We start from the raw sequence: 7,060 nt of genomic DNA on the forward strand, positions 1-7,060 counted from the left end.
ATATATATATGCCACAGAATTTTAGTAATAAGTTTATGTGTGACATGAAATGAAAAATATTGAAAATCACTGGTATAGAGAGAAGAATGATTCAGGGGCTGGAATTCAGACAAAGCCTGATCATTTTTTTTTGTAAGAATGATTCCCTGGAAAGGCTTCTTAACTTTTTTAGGTAAAACTTAAATAATACAGATTCTTAATCCCCATACCAGATCTTTTGAACCAAATTTCCTGATATATAAAAAATCTCTATTTGATTCCTATGCAAATAGCTTTGAACCAGCAGTATATGAACTTTCATTTAGGAATCATTGAATAGTCCTTATCTGATTGCTTTTGGGGAAAAAAAAGGGTTAGTGTAAACGTTATTGTCTTTAATTTCAAATGAAAATTAGTAATATATATTTGCTTTTGTAAGTTTCCTTGAATACGGCATGAGCTATTTTGTAGTTTTAAAACTACATGTTGTTTATAGAAAATTTGGATGGGAAACAGAAAGCTTCCCGTAATTAAATCACTAGAGTTCATTGCTGATGTATTATATTGACATTTGTACGATAAATATATGCAATTAGACTGAGCAATTATTTTTCTTCTAAGAAATATTATAAAAATTATTTTGTATTAAATCTCTCCTCATTTAAAAATACTTTAATAAGTTGCTTAATATGGATAAAACCCTGTCAGATATAAATGTATACTGGCATGAATGTCTAAATCTATTCATGTCTAAATATTATTAAATTAGTCTTCCCTTGGTCAAAGGGATAAATAATATTTTTAACAGAAAAAATATTTTATCTATATTACTAGTCCATGGGCATATAGCTATAAACAATGGAAAAAATTTATTCTGAAACCAGTAAATTCGAGTTGGTGAAATCTATGACATTATTATGACAATGTTTTTTAATGTATGCCCACCGACAAAGGCCTGTAATGCAGTTTAGGCTTCCAGGCAAAGGAACAGTCTTGTAGGCTTTCCTGGCTGAAGAAACTTTGAATAGAGTTATGGAAACTGATTACATTTCCTATGAAACCAAAACCTAAACACTAACTTGAAAGAATATATGCACCCCTATGTTCACTGCAACATTATTTACAATAGCCAAGATTTGGAAGTAGCCCAAGTGTCCATCAGTAGATGAGTGGATAAAAATGCTGTGGTTTTTACACAGTGGAATACTACTCAGCTGTAAGACAGAAGGGAATTTTACCCTTTGCAACAGCATGGATGGACCTGGAGAACGTTATGCTAAGTGAAATAAGCCAGTCAGAGAAAGATAAGTACCATATGATTTCACTCATATGTAGAATCAAGTGAACAAAATGAACTAACAAGCAAAATAGAGACAGACTCATAGAGAGCAGGGTGAAAGCTGTGGGGGTCAGGGGGAGTTTGAGCAAAAAAGAAAAGGAAAAGGCAGAACTCCAGGTTATGGGCAACAGTGTGGTGATTGCCAGGGGGAAGGAATTTGGGGGAGGCAGAGGAGGATATGGGGGGTAAATGGTGATGGAAGGAGACTTGACTTGGGGTGGTAAACACACAATACAGTGTATAGATGATTTGTTGTGGAATTGTCCACCTGAAACCTGTATAATTTTGTTTACCAGTGTCACCCCAGTAAATTCAATGAAAAGGAAAAAATAAATAAACATCATGGTGCCTGACTGGCAAACAGGAGAAAAACAAACAACAAAAACAAGTTGGAAATTCATGAATTTGTTTGAATTAATTTCTGAACATGATTCCTCATGATGTTAATATAAACAGTGTACATGTATACAAATAATCATTTAAAAAACATGGAATATGTATTTGACTATACATGCTTTGCATTTAAAGGTCCAGTTTAGAACAGGCAAAATAATTGTATTTGTTTCTGAAAGGGGCAGAGATGGGGAAAATACTATTAAGAAAGTCCATGAAGAAGAACGTTTTGCTATGGACGTTAGGTTTTCTTCCCTATAATAGTAATAATTACTAAACTAAATATATATATTTGGCACAAATTCAAGCCTGGAAGGGCCTAAAATTCAGTTTCCAGTTGACAAGCCTAAAATAAGAAAGCAATTATGAACAGAACATCTAAGGAAATAGGTCACTGCCAAAAATAAAATTCATATAAATTTGCAGGAAGTGTGAGGTTTTGAATTATCCTAGACATGACACTAGTGTGAGAATTTGGTTTTCTTTTCATATTCACAAAAGGGTGAATACTGTCTAAAGTGAGACTACTGTGTAAATAAATATATATTAAGCATTTGCACTTAATATTTTATTATAAGCATTTCTAATATTGCATTTCATAAAAATTTAATTGTAATATATGCATACATTATATTTTATATATAAATTATTTAATTATTATCTTTAGGTATATAAGTTGTATCTTTCTGTGAATTTCTTCCTTTTACTCTTATAAATTATTGTGTAATAATTGTTCTTCTACAACAATTTTGAACATGTTCTTTATTTTTTTTTCTAGGTGTTTCTTCAGGTCATCTTAATATGTGTTTAAACTACTGTCCTGAATGATTATGCTAGTATATATTTCTGACAGCAATTTATAATCACAGTGTACTTATGTAAATACATGCCATTCAAGCATTATTATTATTAACTTTACAAATTTCATAGATATTTTTCTCATTGCCATTTTTATTTATATGTCATATTATTATTAATAGAATTGTACTTAATAATACAATTTACTTAATAGTATATTTTACTTGATAGTGTGAGTTATCTGTTCAACTTCATAATTTTCTTTTTAAAGTTTTTGTTTGTTTTTATTAAATATATTATAACCATATACTTCATTCCATGTATTTATATGCAAGTGATTATAAAGTATATAAACAAGGTTGTAATTCCTTTGCAAAGGCACTAATAATAATCTTAAACTGTGATTCAATGGATGATTCTGGTAAAATTCTTGTTCTTTTCTGAGTCTAACACGATACTGGGATTTTTCATTATTAGTCATAATTGTTATTTTTTGCTAAATTTTCATTATACTTACATTTTATAGCAAAGATTTTTTTTCTACTTACTCATGATCCAGATAAACAATATCACTAACATAATGTGTCTTCACTTCGGATTAATTTAGTTATATTAAAGTAATATAGATATATCCTATATAATAAAGAGCTAGTATGCTAATTAGATTGGATGGTGGAAGGGCCTTCTGGAATGACCAGTGGGTGGCAGGTGGGACAGCGAGTCAGCAGCCGAGGCAGCCGGGGCTGCAAAGGCCTCCCCTTGCATGAATTTTGTGCATTGGGCCTCTAGATTGTGTATAACATAAATACCAACAAATTAAATCCAAGTGTAAATATAAATGTTTTATTGAAAACAAACCATGCTGAATATACTTTTTTAAATATATATTTTTATTAATTTTAGAGAGGAAGGGAGAGGAAGAGAGAGATAGAAACATTAGTGATGAGAGAGAATCATTGATTGGCTGCCTCCTGCACACCTCCTGCTGGGGATTGAGCCTGCAACCTGGGCATGTGCCCTTGACTGGATTCGAACCTGGGACCCTTCAGTCCACAGGCCAACACTCTATCAACTGAGCCAAACCAGTCAGGGTTTGAATATACTTTTTAGGTGTTTTGGTTATTGCTTTAAAAAGTTCAGTATCTATTTACATGGAATGAAGTGAACACAGTCTTTTAAAATACAGATTTTTTTTTTTTTACCATGTAATCAGTGTTTCAAAATTTATTCATCTCTCCCCTCTTGGTAGTCACTATTTTAATTTTTCCCCATAATGTAATATAAGTAGCTATTCACTAAACATCTTTTATTCATTGTACATGTACTTTTATGTATTAACACATTTATTTCTATGGATTAGATTCCCAAGAGGAGATTTGCCGGAAGCCGGTCCATCCTTGCTGCTTGACACAGTCGCTGCAGGAAAGAAACATCTGCACAGCATATGTTTCAAGGGACCTGGCATATATAGCATATTGTTCTTAATATGTTTGCTCTCCTTAGCGCCATGTGTTTTAACCAAGGTCACCTCTCCGAGAAAGGTTGTTTCCCCAGGTGGGGATGTTTCCCTGAGGTTAGGGAGGGGATACAACCCCTTAACTAAGTGCCAGGCGGGTAGTTAATCACTTTAACTACAAACAATCACGCTTAAGCTACATAATCTTTACTCCCTGGAATGGAGATAAGAAACGCCCTAACCTTTGCAATAGAAATTGACAGGATTAAAATCGGCTGGTATAAATATAGATGTAACAAGACAATAAACATCAGATCCTGATCAGATCCTAACCAGAACTTCGCTGGAGATCCTGGCTAGAGGTCCTGACTAGGCTGCTGATCAACTGAAGGCTGTCTCCGTGTCATTCCTTCTTCGCCGACTCCGTCCACACCTTTGGGGACCCCTGGACCTGCTGGGGTTGGACCCCAGCAGAGATTGGGAGGTAAAGTATTGTGCTGTCTTTTTTTACACATATATTCAATATTATCAAAAAGGCTACAATAATTCACTTTATTACTAGTGATGTATGTGAATAATCTTTTACGCCACATCCTCACCAGCAACAGATATTCACATTATTTTAAATTTTCTAGAAAGACTAAAGTATGCAAATTGAGACAATATTTCTAGGTTAAGGTAATTAACCTAATAGTAATTTTGATCACTTATTTGCCAATAGCTATTTGGATTTGCATTCTCAGGAACTGGCCCTTTAAATCCTTTCTTTTTTTTCTGTTTTCTAATGGTTTCACTGAGTTTTTGTTTTCAAATAGCAAAATTTCTTTATGCATTAGTATCTACTACATATATGTTACCTAAGCCAATTATATATATACTAGAGGCCTGGTGCACAAAAATTTGTGCACTCGGGGGGGAGGGGGGATCCCTCAGCCCGGCCTGTGCCCTCTTGCAGTCTGGGACCCCTCAGGAGATAACGACTTGCTGGCTTAGGCCTGTTCCCGGGTGGCAGAGGGCAGGCCCAATCCCTAGGTGCAGCCCCTGGTCGGGCTCAGAGCAGGGCTGATTGGGGAGTTGGGGCGCCGCCCCCTGTCATGCACAGAGCAGGGCTATATAAATGTGTATTACCTGTATATTAAAATTACCTAATTATATTACACATATGTCATAAATATCTCAGAAGTTTTAGAATGAGGCATCAAAAAAAATTGCTGAAATTACACAGAAAAACAATAGTATAGAAAGTATTTTCAGTAATTCAAAATTTATGATGCAAGGCTGGAGAAATAGGCTAAGAGAAAAGGGAAGATACAGGGATAATTAGACATTTCAATAAAATTTTCACCATGACCTGTCAGACAAAGAACACACTGCCACTCACTACCTTTGAACAGCGACCTTAGAATTTGTACCACGGCCCTCTCTTAGTCTGGACACTGGCCATGTTGCCAGCACAGCTCTGGCACTTCTGTAATGGCTACTCATAGAACTGAGACTTTGCTGTTATCACTACCCTCCAAACTGATCCAAGTACTCATTCCATTATTTATCTTTTTGTTCAGCATTGAATGAGTATATCCAGTTGATCTAATACACATTCTTATGTCCAAACTTCCAAGTGGATGATCAAGTAAGTTTCACAAATATATTGCTCTTTTGACTAGAATGCTGACTTAATGACCTAACAATATCCATTGGGTGTGCAATCATCCAATCATAGGATATTTATTCAAATATGGTACATATTTGAGCTGGCCATGTGGCTCAGTGGTTGAGCATGACCTATGGGCCAGGAGGTCACGGTTTGATTCCCTGTCAGGACACATGCCCGGGTTGCGGGCTTGATGCAGAAAGCAGCCAATCAATGATTCTCTCTCATCATTGATGTTTCTCTCTCTCTCCCTCTCCCTTCCTCTCTGAAATTAATAATATAAATACATTTTTAAAATATGGTGCATGTTTGATATTAAAATTATCAAAATATTAACCATAGATATTAGCTATACCCCTGTCTCTGAGTTATGAGTTATTTCTCTGTATTCTATTATTTATCCTTGCTTTTGTTTATGACATAAATCAATGGGTTCCCTGAAAGGCACAATTAAAAAAACTGAATTAAATAATTTGTGCATAGGAAGTAGAATCATGGTTTTTACGGTATTTCCAGGTTTGTTGATGAACTGCTGGAGTCCATGGATATTTCTGACTTTATGGTACCAATTTATAATCCAATATTATAAAAATACATTACAACTTTAAAATGAGCCAGGGAAGTACTTGGACAATGTGGAAATTTATTTCTTTTCAGTGTATTATATTTAATTATTATTTTAAGTATTAAATTGCAAATAATGATGTGTATTTTGACATAAACTTATGCAACTTATTATTTGGTCTAAAAATAAAATGAAGAAACTTTGAGAGGCATTTCAGTGGATTATTTTAGTGAGCTTAGAAGAATGCTTATCACACAAAATACAGAAGAATCAAACTAATTTGTCTCTGGCCATTGTCACTTTGAATCAATTTTTCTATTATTTATATAGGGCAGCACACTGTTTTGAATTTGCCATTAAAAGGTAAAATCCATATCTTTCCCCAAACTATTATGCACCACCCTATATACCTGCTTTTAGCAGATATCTACTTTTCAAAAAGTGAGTATTTGCACATTTGAAGCAATGTGTCACATTTCTGCTCCACTGACTAGCATTGCTTTAAATCTCTTGGATCCCATCATCTTGTGTTTTGTCAAATCACATTGGCTTTTCTATGTGACAAAATATACAGTGATGGAATGAGACAGAAGAAATGTAATGCAATATGACACATCAGAAATTTAGAGGGTAAAGGGATTAGATATTTGGTGTCAAATTAGATAGGGTATGTCAAATCCAAAATGAGTCTGGCAGTCACTAATGGAGTGAAAGGTACAGTATTCACCCGATCTATGAAACAGTAAGTGGTGAACTTCATCAACACATATTTAGCTAACACCAGGATACAGTTTGGAACATAAGAAAGTATCTTGGAAGATCATGGGCCTGCAGTGCACTTCAAGGTCATTTAATGATGACAGCTTATAAACATGACTT

This window comes from Myotis brandtii, unplaced genomic scaffold (genome assembly GCF_000412655.1).
Source record: "Myotis brandtii unplaced genomic scaffold, ASM41265v1 scaffold204, whole genome shotgun sequence".
Lineage (NCBI taxonomy): Eukaryota > Metazoa > Chordata > Mammalia > Chiroptera > Vespertilionidae > Myotis > Myotis brandtii.